The sequence below is a fragment of the Salvelinus namaycush genome, chromosome 26 (genome assembly GCF_016432855.1).
Source record: "Salvelinus namaycush isolate Seneca chromosome 26, SaNama_1.0, whole genome shotgun sequence".
NCBI classification, from domain to species: Eukaryota; Metazoa; Chordata; class Actinopteri; order Salmoniformes; family Salmonidae; genus Salvelinus; species Salvelinus namaycush.
This window is the reverse complement of record NC_052332.1, coordinates 28272656-28287583: the sequence shown is the minus strand read 5'-3', so window position 1 is coordinate 28287583 and position 14928 is coordinate 28272656. Positions and strand designations below refer to the sequence as shown.

Below are 14928 nucleotides of genomic sequence, written 5' to 3'. Positions count from 1 at the left end.
GTCACCAACAAAAACATAAACAATATGCTTATAGCAAATGCAGCATAGGCCTATGTTATTACATTTTCACATGCAAATAGCACTTTTCGGTAGTGCCCAAAGCATTCCTAGTCAAAAAATCCTATAGGATTACATTTAAAAAAAAAAAATCCAATAGAAAATCCTATCAGATTTGGAAGACTATCCTATATGATTCCTATCAGATTTTGGAACCAGTCCTATTGGACTCCTATAGTATTTTTTTCTCTCAAGATTAATCCTATAGGAGTCCAATAAGACTGGTTCCAAAATCTGATAGGATTTGTGTATTGGAATCCTATAGGATAGAATCCCATAGGTGTCCAATAGGACTGGTTCCACAATCTGATAGGATTTTTCTATTTGATTATTGAATTGGAATCTTATAGAATACTATAAGATTTAATCATATAGGATAGAATCCCATAGGAGTCCAATAGAACTGGTTCCAAAATCTGATAACATAATGGAAAGGTAAATTGCTTTATTATCTAAATGTTGAAATTGAGTGGGCGACGGCGAGAAACAAAATGGTGCAGTTTGAGGCCATGTGGCGGAGAGTGATCCGGGAACTGGAGAGGAGGGTGTGAGAAGGTGGGTCCCCAAAAAAAGTAGTCCAATAGGATTCCAAAAGGATTCTGATAGAGGTGTTCCAAAATACTATAGGATTGCGAGAATCATACAGGGTCCAATATGATTACTTTTGATTACCAATAGGAAAAAAATCAGCCCAATAGAATTCCAATAGGATTCTGATACAGGTGACACAAAATCCTATAGAACTGCAAGAATCCTATAGGATTCAATGATTACTTTTTTATTTCCAATAGGAAAAAAGGATTCCAATAGGATTTCAATAGGATTCTGATAGTGACACAAAATCCTATAGGACTGTAAGAACCCTATAGGATTCTATTGGAAAAATCACTAATCCTGAGTTTGGGTAATCCAAAGGTACATTACTGTTACTGATTACAATTTTGGAGAGGTAAGTAGTAACTGTAACGAAATGACATTTAGAAAGTAACCTACGCAACCCTGGGTACATCATTTGCAGCGTGCATCATGAGCAAAGTCATGTTGCCTATCATTTTACTTCCCAAATCAGGGGCTGATTTGGCTTCGCTGTATCGCAGCCGAATACTCCCAGCAGCCTACCTACTGAAGGTTGCACCTGTCCATTACAATGTTGAAAAGCACATGTCTCTAAATCTTTCAATAGTTATCCATATTCCCGGAGCTTCATCTTATTACTATTTCTATTGCGGATTCGTAGGCCGCAATTTATGGAAAATGTTAACACTTTGGGGATAACAATAGATGGCAAAGTCAAAGATATTTTCCCTAAATGTTTATGACAACTCCAGCTGCAGAACCAGCCAAAGCCTAGCTCTTTTGAATACAGTGTAGTTTAAAAAACCCAGCAACAACAGATAACATTAGCTAGCTAGATAAGGTTAGCGTGCTAGCTAGCTACACTGACAGCTGTCAGTGCCCTATTTGATGATGTTTCTCCACTCTACGTGGAAATCACCTTGATGTTCCTTCCCACCCCCAATTCGTGAATATGTATTGCTTGTGTCATTCTTCAGAGATGGAACCTAAACAAGCATTTCGGCTCTAGAACAGGAATTACATCAGAATAGGGGCGGCATTGGTCAGTGGATTACATCATTCTTATTACATTAGAAGTTCCAGTGCATGGTGAGGGGTCATTTGAAGCAGAGCTGTGTGCTGGCTATAACTAATAGTATGACCCCTACTGATGACAGCTAATTTTTCAGTTTTGATGAAAATGTCTTGCTCTTATTGCTGGCCATAGCTCATACAACGGTTATTATGTCCAACAAACAGATGGTATTTTAAAAAACAACGCTTGCTTTTCAAGAAACAACACTTGCTTGTTTTTTCATGTTGAATGATGTAAAACATATGGACAGGATTTGCAAGTGGGAATTTTTGGTAACACTTTATTTTAAGGGTACCTAATAAACCATTTAGAAGGCATTTATAAATTGTGTGTTCACCATTTATTAATCATTACTCCTAGATTTGTAAATGTTAGTAAGCTAGTTATTCACATATTTATATATAGTACCAGTCAAAGGTTTGGATATACCTACTCATTCAAGGGCTTTTCTTTATTTTTACTATTTTCTACATTGTAGAATAATAGTGAAGACATCAAAACTATAAAATAACACATATGGAATCATGTAGTAACCAAAAAAGTGTTAAACAAATCAAAATATATTTTATATTTGAGATTCTTCAAAGTAGCCACCCTTTGCCTTGATGACAGCTTTGCACAAGCTTGGCAATCTCTCAACCAGCTTCATGAGGTAGTCACCTGGAATGCATTTCAATTAACAGGTGTGCCTTGTTAAAAGTTCATTTGTGGAATTTCTTTCCCTCTTAATGCGTTTGAGCCAATCAGTTGTGTTATGACAAGGTAGGTGTGGTATTCAGAAGATTGCCCTATTTGGTAAAATACCAAGTCCATATTATGTCAAGAACAGCTCAAATAAGCAAAGAGAAATGACAGTCCATCATTACTTTAAGACATGAAGGTCAGTCAATACGTAAAATTTAACCTTTACTGCTCCAGCGTTCCGCCAGCGGAACTCCTCCCACATTCCACTGAAAAGGCAGAGCGCGAAATTCAAAATATATATTTTTGAAATATTTAACTTTCACACATTAACAAGTCCAATACAGCAAATGAAAGGTACACATCTTGTGAATCCAGCCAACATGTCCGATTTTTAAAATGTTTTACAGCGAAAACAGCACGTATATTTATGTTAGCTCACCACCAAATACAAAAAAGGACAGACATTTTTCACAGCACAGGTAGCATGCACAAAGCCAACCTAACTAACCAAGAACCAACCAAACTAACCAACAAACAACTTCATCAGATGACAGTCTTATAACATGTTATTCAATAAATCTATGTTTTGTTCGAAAAATGTGCATATTTCAGGTATAAATCATAGTTTACATTGCAGCTACAATCAGAAATTGCACCGAAAGCAGCCAGAATAATTACAGACACCAACGTCAAATACCTAAATACTCATCATAAAACATTTCTGAAAAATACATAGTGTACAGCAAATGAAAGACAAGCATCTTGTGAATCCAGCAAATATTTCCGATTTCTTAAGTGTTTTACAGCGAAAACACAATATAGCGTTATATTAGCTTACCACAATAGCCAGAAACACAAGCCATTTCCCAGCAGTAAAAGTTAGCGATCGTGACACACCAGCAAAAGATATATAATTTTTGACTAACCTTGATAAGGTTCATCAGATGACAGTCCTATAACATCAGGTTATACATACACTTATGTTTTGTTCGAAATGTGCATATTTAGAGCTGAAATCAGTGGTTATACATCGTGCTAACGTAGCTATTTTGTCCCACAACGTCCGGAATTTTTTCGGACACTTTTTCTGACACATATTCTGACCAAATAGCTATTCATAAACATAACTAAAAAATACATGTTGTATAGGAAATGATAGATACACTAGTTCTTAATGCAATCGCCGTGTTAGAATTCTAAAAATAACTTCATTACCACATAAGGCTTACGTTATGTCGACCGAGTGCCCAAAACCTGGGCGCAAAACTAATAGTACACAGTTCGACAGATATATGAAATAACATCATAAAATGGGTCCTACTTTTGCTGATCTTCCATCAGAATGTTGTACAAGGTGTCCTTTGTCAAGAACAATCGTTGTTTGGATTTAGAACGTCCATTTTCCCTCTTGAATTAGCAAGCGCACTAGCCAAGTGGCGCGAAGCTCTCCTTTCTGAACAAAGGCACACAACGCAACACGCCTAACGTCCCGAATAAATTTCAAAAATCTAATAAAACTATATTGAAAAAACATACTTTACGATGATATTGTCACATGTATCAAATAAAATCAAAGCCGGAGATAGTAGTCGCCTATAACGACAGCTATTCAGAAGGCAAATCCAGGTCCAACTTCGCGCCTTCCTGAAAACAGAAAATGGGTGACACGTCATTCCAAGAGGACGTATTCCATCTCAGACCAAGATAAACACTCCATTTCTTCTCTCACTGCATCTTGACATCCAGGGGAAGGTGTATGACGTGCATGTATACTAATAGGTATCATGCCCATTTATAGGCAGGACCCAGAAGAGAGCATCGATTTCAGATTTTCCACTTCCTGGTCAGGAAGTTTGTGCCAAATGAGTTCTGTTTTACTCACAGATATAATTCAAACGGTTTTAGAAACTAGAGAGTGTTTTCTATCCAATAGTAATAATAATATGCATATTGTACGAGCAAGAATTGAGTACGAGGCCGTTTAAATTGGGCACGTTTTTCCCCCAAAGTGACAACAGCGCCCTCTGTCCTCATCAGGTTAAAGAACTTTGAAAGTTTCTTCAAGTGCAGTCGCAAAAACCATCAAGCGCTATGATGAAACTGGCTCTCATGAGGACTGCCCCAGGAATTAGAAGACCCAGAGTTACCTCTGCTGCAGAGAATAAGTTAATTAGAGTTTCCAGCCTCAGAAATCGCAGCCCAAAGAAATGCTTCGGAGTTCAAGTAACAGACACATCTCAACATCAACTGTTCAGAGGAAACGGTGTTAATTAGGCATTCATGGTTGAATTGCTGCAAAGAGACCACTACTAAAGGACACCAAGAAACCCGAGCAATGAACATTAGACTGGTGGAAATCTGTCCTTTGATCTGATGAGTCCATATTTGAGATTTTTGGTTCCAACCGCTGTGTCTTTGTGAGACGCAGATTAGGTGAACGGATGATCTCTGCATGTGTAGTTCCCACCGTGAAGCATGGAGGAGGAGGTGTGATGGTGTGGGGGTGCTTCGCTGGTGACACTGTCTGTGATTTATTTAGAATTCAAGGCACACTTAACCAGCATGGCTACCACAGCATTCTGCAGCGATACACTATCCCATCTGGTTTGCGCTTAGTGGGACTATCATTTGTTTTTCAACAAGACAATGACCCAACACACCTCCAGGCTGTGTAAGGGCTATTTGACCAAGAAGGAGAGTGATGGAGTGCTGCATCAGATGACCTGGCCTCCACAATCCCCCGACCTCAACCCAATTGAGATGGTTTGGGATGAGTTGGACTGCAGAGTGAAGGAAAAGCAGCCAACAAGTGCTCAGCATATGTGGGAACTCCTTCGAGACAGTTGGAAAAGCATTCCAGGTGAAGCTGGTTGAGAGAATGCCAAGAGTGAGCAAAGCTGAAATCTAAAATATGTTTTTTATTTGTTTAACACTTCTTTGGTTACTACATGATTCCATATGTGTTATTTCATAGTTATGACGTCTTCACTATTATTCTACAATGTAGAAAATAGTAAAAAGTAAAGAAAAACCATTGAATGAGTAGGTGTCCAAACTTTTGACTGGTACTGTATATTTCCTTAAAGATCCTGTGTTGTGTGCTTATTCTTTTTCCAGGTAGTGGTACTAATGGATTGTCTACCAAAGCCATGCCCATCTTATTGTGAGAAATTACACTGGTCACTCACAACATTTATAAAATATTTATAACGTATAACTAGGGCTCACTTTAGATTAGGGACTGCAAAAATACTTTACTAATGATTAGTAAATGGTTTATAAATGCGGGAGGAATGAGTAATAAATGGTGAACACAGAATTTATAAATTATTTTTTAATGGTTTATTAGATACCCTTAAAATAAAGTGTTGGCAAATTTTTCTCTCATGTTCTTTTTGGGAGATTTGTTCATCAGAATGGTATCATCTGTCATTTTTCTGTGTTCAGTGCTCACTACTATCAAATCTCACCAGAAGATGTTGCTCTTGGTCCAAACACACAACTAACCAGCGCCTACAGTATATTCCGTCTGCCGGTTTTTCATGTAAAGGGGGAAATATGAAAAGAGAACATGAAAATAGCCAGAAAATAGCCAAAATAGCCCTCTTCCTCTTCTTGCCCATTTATTGATCTTTAGTTTTCTGAGGTTCATTGGCCACTGAGACTGCGGTTGTTTTTATGCTCCGTGTCAGAGGAGTGCTCAGAGAAATCAGAGCTAATCCTAAGTGATTTCAGGTGAAAAGGGTTGTAATCGGCACAGCCAACTGTCTGTTTTTCAAACTGAGTGGAAACTGACACGAGACACTGGAGCTCTAACAGACTGTAAGAGGTCCATTTCCACAGCACCTTGAATGATACTCCTCAAGGACCCCAGTGAGAAATAAATAAAGTGAAAAATAGATTATACCGTATACAGTATCCAAACAGTATTCCCTATGCAGAGGGCAGAGGAGGATAGACACACCATCTTAGCAGGGTATGTGTCTACAGCTGGGCCTCAAGGGAGGGGATGCTGCCAAGTGGACAAGCCCCCCCAGTATCTGGAGAGTCTTGAGGATTATGGTGGTCATGATGGTGCTTAAATCTATGGGGTGCTGGGGGGGATGGCTGTGCTCTGACACACTTCCTCACCGCAGAACAGGAATCAGTCAAGGATATCCAACCGAACATCAGTCATGCATGGGGAACAGCCAGCGAGTAGAATGAGCTTGTTCATCCGTGCAGCTCCCGAGGGGGGTATGGGAGAGATGGGGGATGAGGAGGATGGGGGAAGGAGGGGGATACTGGACAGACTACAAGTACACAGACAATACAACACACACCCAGAAGACTGCCATTATTTGAAGTGAATTTCACTGGGCCTCCAGAGTGGCGCAGCGGTCTAAGGCACTGCATTGCATCCCTTGAGGCGTCACTACAGACCCGGGTTCGATCCCGGTCTGTGTCGCAGCCGGCTGCGACCGGGAGACCCATGAGGTTGCGCACAATTGTCCCAGCGTCGTCCGGGTTAGGGGAGGGTGTCCTTGCCCCATCGTGCTCTAGTGACTCCTGTGGCGGGCTGGGCGCATGCGCACTGTCGTGGTCACTAGTTAAGCGAGCAGTGTGTCAAGAAGCAGTGCGGGTGGCCATATAGGAAATTAGTGATCAGCAAAGCAGTCAAAAATACCTCTGCTTTAACTGCAGTTAAGCATTTGAATGTTTTTCTCCCATTCTTCCACTTTAAATCCCACTTTCTTGCTCTCTCTGCACTCTCCCCTTTCTGCCCCCCGCCTCTCTCTTGTCCCTCTGTTCATCTCCCTGGCCCTATCTCTGTCTCTCTCATTCCCCTTCTCTCTCTGCCCCCCCTCTCTCTTTCTTGCGCTCTCTCTTTACGCCCCCCCCCCCCCCCCCCCCTCTCATAAGTTGTATATTTTATATTTTATTGTGTTGATGGTTTTCATGTGTATTGTGTATTTATGTATGTCGTGTCAAATAATTCAGCATTAAGTGCTATTGATACTATTTAATGTTGAAATTGAAATAAACCTCTCTTTCTCTCTCTTTCTCTCTCCTCCCCAAGGACATTGCACAGCTGTAAATCCATTTGCTCCATGAGGGACCACCATCCTGTCTGCGGGACATAGAAGGCTTCCGCTCCACAGCTGATCCATGGTGGAGGCACTATCATGGAGGCCAGCTGCAATAGCTTGCTTACAAACTTGTTTACATATCATAACAACAGATTTCATAGACACTGTATGTTGTCAAAGGAGGTCTTACCCATTTTTACAGTATGTATTATGACTTGTTAAAGTGCCCTTGGCTGTCTGAAATGCAAACTATTAAAACATTACAATCCCAAGATAAAGAACATACGCTGCGAGGAGGCAACTTGTTTACATTTCATTACCACATCCAACATCCCATATTCAGTGGGATGGTTATACTGCATAGGGCCTCCCTCTCTCCCTTTATAACAACACCATGGTAGCTCTCTGACCCAACAGGGAGGAGAGTTAAACGAAAAAGAAGACACTGCTTTTAAGAGGGAAATTCAGCCATAAATGAGAGAGGGTGTGAACACAGAGGTACCCTGACGGAGAGGAGAGTCAGAGAGTTCACGGTAGCAGTTATAGCCTCAATCCAGCCAATAATGATTCAACACTGATTGGGGCCTAAGTCTCAGGCTGCAAAATAATTGGGGAAATGTTGTATAGCAAGAAAGCAAACAAACAACAAACTTTGAACCATTTGTCATCTTCTGTTTCGATCTTCTTTCAAAATAAATACAGTGGGCCCTGAGGGACCAATAAAAACTGCACAAAGAGAGACACTCTGTGAGAAACCCAAGCACATTAAAGAGATTTTCTGGAAGTTTCGTATAATTTCAGCCAGTAGTTTTGAAAGTACAGATCAAGAGCCAAAACGGCTCCCCGAAAATGTTGCACAATTGTGTACAACCCCATCACGTCATTGTTCTTGAGCCTCTGCAGCGTGTGCCCAAAAGAGAGTAAAACAACTCTATGGTGTTCCTGTGGTGTACATGTTGGGTGTGTATGTTGGTCTAAACCCATGCAACCTCATTGGACAACACTGGGCCGACCAGATCCCCGCCTCCCACTTTAACATTGCAAACTCATTGGACATTATTCCACTTGCCAATCAACATTGTCCATCACGTTTGGTTGTTGCAGGCCAGTTCCTGACTTTCCGTAGTTGCAAGTATGGACTCATCAGACTAGTACGGCAAACAAGCAAGTGAATGTGATTATGTATTTTTATACAATGGAAAAGTTATAGTTATATGTTTGCATTACATTTCCTATTCCTTGAAAGTTGTGTATTGATTATATATAGCATTTGCCTACATGAATGATGATCGCTGGAAATCAATTGCAGTGTTGGATTATTACCCCATATCTGTATAAAAACAAATATGGCTGTCTATCAATAATGACAAAACACCTGGCACTGACAACTTGGATTTAAATTGACTGAGGAAGACTATATTGCCATTCCTACTTGCCATCTCCTAAATCTAAGCCTACAGGAAAGTGTGTGCCCTCAGGCTTAGTTGGGAATCAAAAGCCATTCCACTACCCAAGAATAGCAAAGCAGCCTTTACCGGTTCAAACAGCCGTTCAGCCAGCCTGCTACCGAGCCTCAGTAAACCTTTGGAAAAAATGGTGTTTGACCAGATACAATACTATTTCACAGTAAACAAAATAACAACAGACTTTCAGCATGCTTATAGGGAAATGCATTAAATATGTAGTGCACTGACACAAATGACTGATGACTGGCTGAAATAAATTGATAATAAGAATATCGTGGGAGCTGTTTTGTTAGTCTTTAGGGCAGCTTTTGACATTTTCAGTGCTGCTGAAAAAACTTATGTGTTATGGCTTTACATCCTTTGCCATATCGAGGATTGAGAGCTACCTCTCTAACAGAATAAAGAGGGTTTTCTAACGTAAACAAGGTAGAGGGTGGTATACCTCAAGGCAGTTGTCTTGGCCCGTTATGGTTTTCTATTTTTACTAATTACCTACCACTAGCCTTGACTAAAGCCAGTGTAGCCTGATGACTCAAGGTTATGCACGTCAGCTGCAACAGCAAGTAAAATCATTGCAACCCTTAACGAAGAGCTTCAGTCTTAGAATGGGTGGCTAGTAAAAAGCTAGTCCTATATATACAGTATATATATACAGTATATAAACTATAGGCATTGTATTTGGGACAAATCATTTGCTTAATCCTAAACCTCCTATACATGTTGCAATTCATAATGTGGCAATTGAGCAAGTCGAGGAGAATGAACTGCTTGGTGTAACCCTGGATTGTAAATTGACATGGTCAAAACATATTGATGCAACGGTTGGTAAGATGGGGAAAGATCTGTCCCATTGGCAATTGTAGCATGTAAATCTTGATGGGGCAAAAAAAACAAAAGTGGGATGCATGCCAGCAAAACCACGACACGACACAACACAACACTAAACAATACATTAATTCCACTATAACGGAGACAAACAGTGCCCACAAAAAGCTGTCTCAACATCTTACCATCGCTACACCTGGCTATCAGCAGAGCCTTTCTGTCAGCGAAAGAGTTAATTCAGCCTCATTTACTGTCTTTCAAAAAAACATAGTTGACATGGCTGACTTGCTTAAACAAATGTGGTTTCTAATGACAATTGAGATGTACAAACTATGGCACAAGGGGATGACAAGCAGATAAGAGGAAATCCTTAATTTCAATTAATTAAGACATTAATGAGTGAGCTAGGATGGACGTAGTCAATATAACTATTTGTTTAGCACTTTTGAAATGTACAGCGACAGAATTCAGAACATGGGCCATTCTTACAGTCTTCTCCCTGTACACCAAGTCAGAACTGTACGATAAATAAATAAAGGGGGCATATAAGCAGACAATGAAAGCTCTTACAATATTTGATGATTACATTTCTATATAACAGGTCATATGCTACATGTGCACCACCAAGTCAGAACATTAGGCAAAATTAAGAGGGATAAATTGACCAAATTATTAGGTTGAAGCACATGGGCTACTAACATCTTACTACATCTTATCATACACTTAGTATCACTTTCTTAGCTACTGTATACATATCCCCCTGGATTTTGGATGGATGGATTTGATCGATGTATTCAGTGTATTTTCACTGTTATCAAAGTAACTAATGGTGAGCGCATGCAGCCACTCAGAGTGCGCATTTACTACATGACAGGAACGAGTTTGTAGATCTCATGAACTAAATGATGGCAGGTTAGAATGTTAAGATTCTGTGCCTTTTCCTGCTGGGAAAGGACTGTAGATGGATTTGTTATGCATGTATGAGTCATACATTGTAAACTGACATGGTCAAAACATATTGACGCAACGGGAGGTTTAAACAATAACAAGGTTGTTTTCATTCCTCTGGAGTATGTCTTTAACAGTGTGAATGAAGAGAGGGAGAGAAGCACTTTCAACTCCTATACTTTAAAAAGTGATTTAACATTATCTCATCTGATTGAGCTCAGCTTCTTGCCCTTCTGGCCAGCTTGAGGTCCATGGACTGGGCTTAATCTTCCATTCTCAGTGTGGAAGAATAGGTTTGGCTCTGAGTACTTGAGGGGGAAAGATTAACTGCTAGTTATCCAATCAGCAGAGCTTCCTCTCCTCTCCTGGCCCTCCAACACCACAGGAACATATTCACACCACCAGCCTTTAATCTCAACTACTTTGTAAGACTTTAAATATGTCATGTTCTGCATTTGATACTACCAAGCCACCCCACCACCTTAAAGATGACACGATTGCTGTTACGTGATTCCGCTCAATAAATCCGAAAGGGCAAATCTGGGTCAGTACATCTTTGTCTCCCAAATACATTTGCAGTCTTCCTGGGACGGGGGACGGGGACCTCTTTCTTTAGGTTTACAGTTGCAGGGGTGAAGCCAGTGAATTAGTTCTCTCTAAGTTCTTGCAAGTTCATGAGGAAACATGAAAAGACATAATGAAATAGTGATTGATTGTAAGGACCATGTAAAATAGAGGCAAAGGTACATGTTTTCTGAAGTCAACTGCTGCCGATTACCTAGATACAGGTTCAACAGATACTGTGTAATATGTCTAATTATAAACTGGGTGGTTTGAGCCCTGAATGCTGATTGGCTGACAGCTGTGGTATATCAGACCGTATACCACAGGTATGAGAAAACATTTATTTTTATTGCTCTAATTACGTTGGTAACCAATTTATAATAGCAATAAGGCACCTCCGGGGTTTGTGGTATATGGCCAATATACCACGGCTAAGGGCTGTATCCAGGCACTCCGCTTTGCGTTGTGCATAAGAACAGTCCTAAGCCATGGTCTATTGGCCATATACCACACCACCACGGGCCTTATTGTTTACATTTTTACATTACATTTTAGTCATTTAGCAGACGCTCTTATCCAGAGCGACATACAGTAGAGTGCATATATTTTATTACATTTACATACTGAGACAAGGATATCCCTACCGGCCAAACCCTCCCTAACCCGGACGACGCTATGCCAATTGTGCGTCGCCCCACGGACCTCCCGGTTGCGACAGAGCCTGGGCGTGAACCCAGAGACTCTGGTGGCGCAGCTAGCACTGCGATGCAGTGCCCTAGACCACTGCGCCACCCGGGAGACATATAAATAATAATTTTAGATGCTATCAATTTTTTTTTAGGAAGGGTAGTCGTCAGAGATGAGTGAGAACTACTATATTACAGAACTAGTTTGCCATTATTTCCAGTGGTGGAAAAAATACCCAATTGTCATACTTGAGTAAAAGTATAGATACCTTAACAGAAAGTTACTCAAGTAAAAGTGAAAATCACACAGTAAAATACTACTTGAGTAAAAGTAAAAAAGTATTTGATTTTAAATATACTTAGGTATCAAGTGTAAATGTAATTGATAAAATATACGTAAGTATCAAAAGTAAAAGTATAAATCATTTTAAATCCCTTATATTAAGCAAAGCAAACGGCACCATTTTCTTGTTTTTGAAATGTACGGATAGCCATGGGCCCACTCCAACACTCAGACATTATTTACAAAGGATGCATTTGTGTTTAGTGAGTCTGCCAGACCGTAGGCAGTAGGGATGACCATGTATTCTCTTGATAAGTGTGTATATTTCAAAATATTCCTGTTCTGCTAAGCATTCAAAATGTACTTTGGGTGAGTAAAAAGTACAATATTTTCTTTAGGAATGTAGTGAATAAAAGTAAAAGTTGTCAAAAATATAAATAGTAAAGTAAAGTACAGATACCCCCAAAAATGACTTAAGTAGTACTTTAAAGTATTTAAACTTAAGTACTTTACACCACTGATTATTTCACTTTGGAAATAAAATACCCCTTCAATGGGTCCGTAGACTGGCAAAATATTATCCATCAATTACACATTCATTACATATTTTTTTCATCATAATCATGAGCTTTGAAGCTGCTAGGCTGTATTGACAAGCAGGCTGATCTTCCTGACACATGACAAAATAAGCTCCTCTGTGGAATTAGTCATTTGCTTTGGGTGGAACATTGGTGTGCTGCTGGGAAGACTGTCATTATGAGGCTTTACAGATACATCTGACAGATTTTCTGTTACACAAGTTCATATGGATTTTAAGTTATCTATATTATTGTGCCTTGGGCTGGATTCAATCCATATTGCAGAAGTATCGCGGAAGGTCCACGTTATAGCTTGATTGAAATTTAAATGCAATGACAATTTCAATTGCTGAATATGTATGCCCAAACGGAAATGGCCTTTCCATTTTCACGTGGATCTACTATGATACTTCCAAGATACGGATGAATCCAGCCCTGTCCGCATTACTTGGTATGAATTGCTGACTGACTAATTGTCCTAATTTTACATTTGAGTCATTTATCAGATGCTCTTATCCAGAGTAATTTACAGGAGCATTTAGGGTTAAGTGCCTTGCTCAATGGCTCAGCGGCATATTTTTCACTTAGATGGCTGATGGATTCGAACCAGCAACTTTTCAGTTATTGGCTCCACGCTCTTAAAAGCTAGGCTACCTGCCACCCTGATTTGTTTTAACGCATTTGTTAAGGTGTAGATTAAAAAGCTAATCCATTTGCTGTGTCTTAACAGGCTTAACCGATGATTGTGTACATATGGTTTCAGATGAAGACTCAAAATTACATTAGACCAAATGACTGTATAACAAAACTCCAATATGAACAAACACAAAATGATAGATGACTCTATATTCAGTAAAGTATGTTGCTACAAGTGATAAAGACTTTGATGCATTTGATGCATGAAGAAAACATGGACCATTGACTTCTGTCATGAAAAGCTGCATTGGAGGAACTGTGCTGAAATCACTCCCATGGAAAATGACATGGGTGGAGCTGTCTATGGTGCTGAAACCCACTAAACTATCCCAACTGTTTATAATGAGGAAAAAAACAAAATGCAGAATTGTAGTGCAACTACTGCGCTGTTCCATATCATCAGATCTAATACGTATACTGGCTATGTCTGCAATTTACCTATCAGAGTAAACATTATATTATATGTACACTACCGGTCAAAAGTTTTCGAACACCTACTCATTCAAGGGTTTTTCTTTATTTTTTACTATTTTCTACATTGTACAAAAATAGTGAAGACATCAAAACTATAAAATAAAACATGGAATCATGTAGTAACCAAAAAGTGTTAAAGAAATCCAAATATACTTTATATTTGTGATTCTTCAAAGTAGCCACCCTTTGCCTTGATGACAGCTTTGCACACACTTGGCATCTCTCAACCAGCTTCATGAGGTAGTCACCTGGAATGCATTTCAATTAACAGGTGTGCCTTGTTAAAAGTTAATTTGTGGAATTTCTTTCCCTCTTAATGCGTTTGAGCCAATCAGTCATGTTGTGACAAGGTAGGGGTGGTATACAGAAGATTGCCCTATTTGGTAAAATACCAAGTCCATATTATGGCAAGAACAGCTCAAATAAGCAAAGAGAAACAACAGTCCATCATTACTTTAAGACATAAAGGTCAGTCAATACGGAATATGTCAAGAACTTTGAAAGTTTCTTCAAGTGCAGTCGCAAAAACCATCAAGCGCTATGAAGAAACTGGCTCTCATGAGGACTGCCACAGGAATTGGAAGACCCAGAGTTACCTCTGCTGCAGAGGATAAGTTCATTAGAGTTTCCAGCCTCAGAAATTGCAGCCCAAATAAATGCTTCACAGATTTCAAGTAACAGACACATCAGTGGAGACTAACCCCCCTTTGCCTTGATGCCAGCTTTTCACACTCTTGGCATTCTCTCAACCAGCTTCACATGGAATGCTTTTCCAACAGTCTTGAAGGAGTTCCCACATATGCTGAGCGCTTGTTGGCTGCTTTTCCTTCACTCTGTGGTCCGACTCATCCAAAACCATCTCAATTTGGTTGAGGTCGGGGGAATGTGGAGGCCAGGTCATCTGATATAGCACTACATCACTCTCCTTCCTGGTAAAATAGCCCTTA

General features: G+C 39.8%; 1 protein-coding gene across 1 annotated transcript in view; it reads left to right on the top strand.

Moving 5' to 3' along the window:
* Window positions 1-8299, top strand: part of LOC120021528 (lys-63-specific deubiquitinase BRCC36) — a 48914-nt gene extending 40615 nt beyond the window's left edge. Inside the window, exon 9 of the mRNA XM_038965317.1 lies at window positions 7452-8299. The gene's annotated coding sequence lies outside the window, so the exon portion shown is untranslated. The remainder of the gene's footprint in view (window positions 1-7451) is intronic.
* The last annotated feature ends 6629 nt before the right edge of the window (window positions 8300-14928 follow it).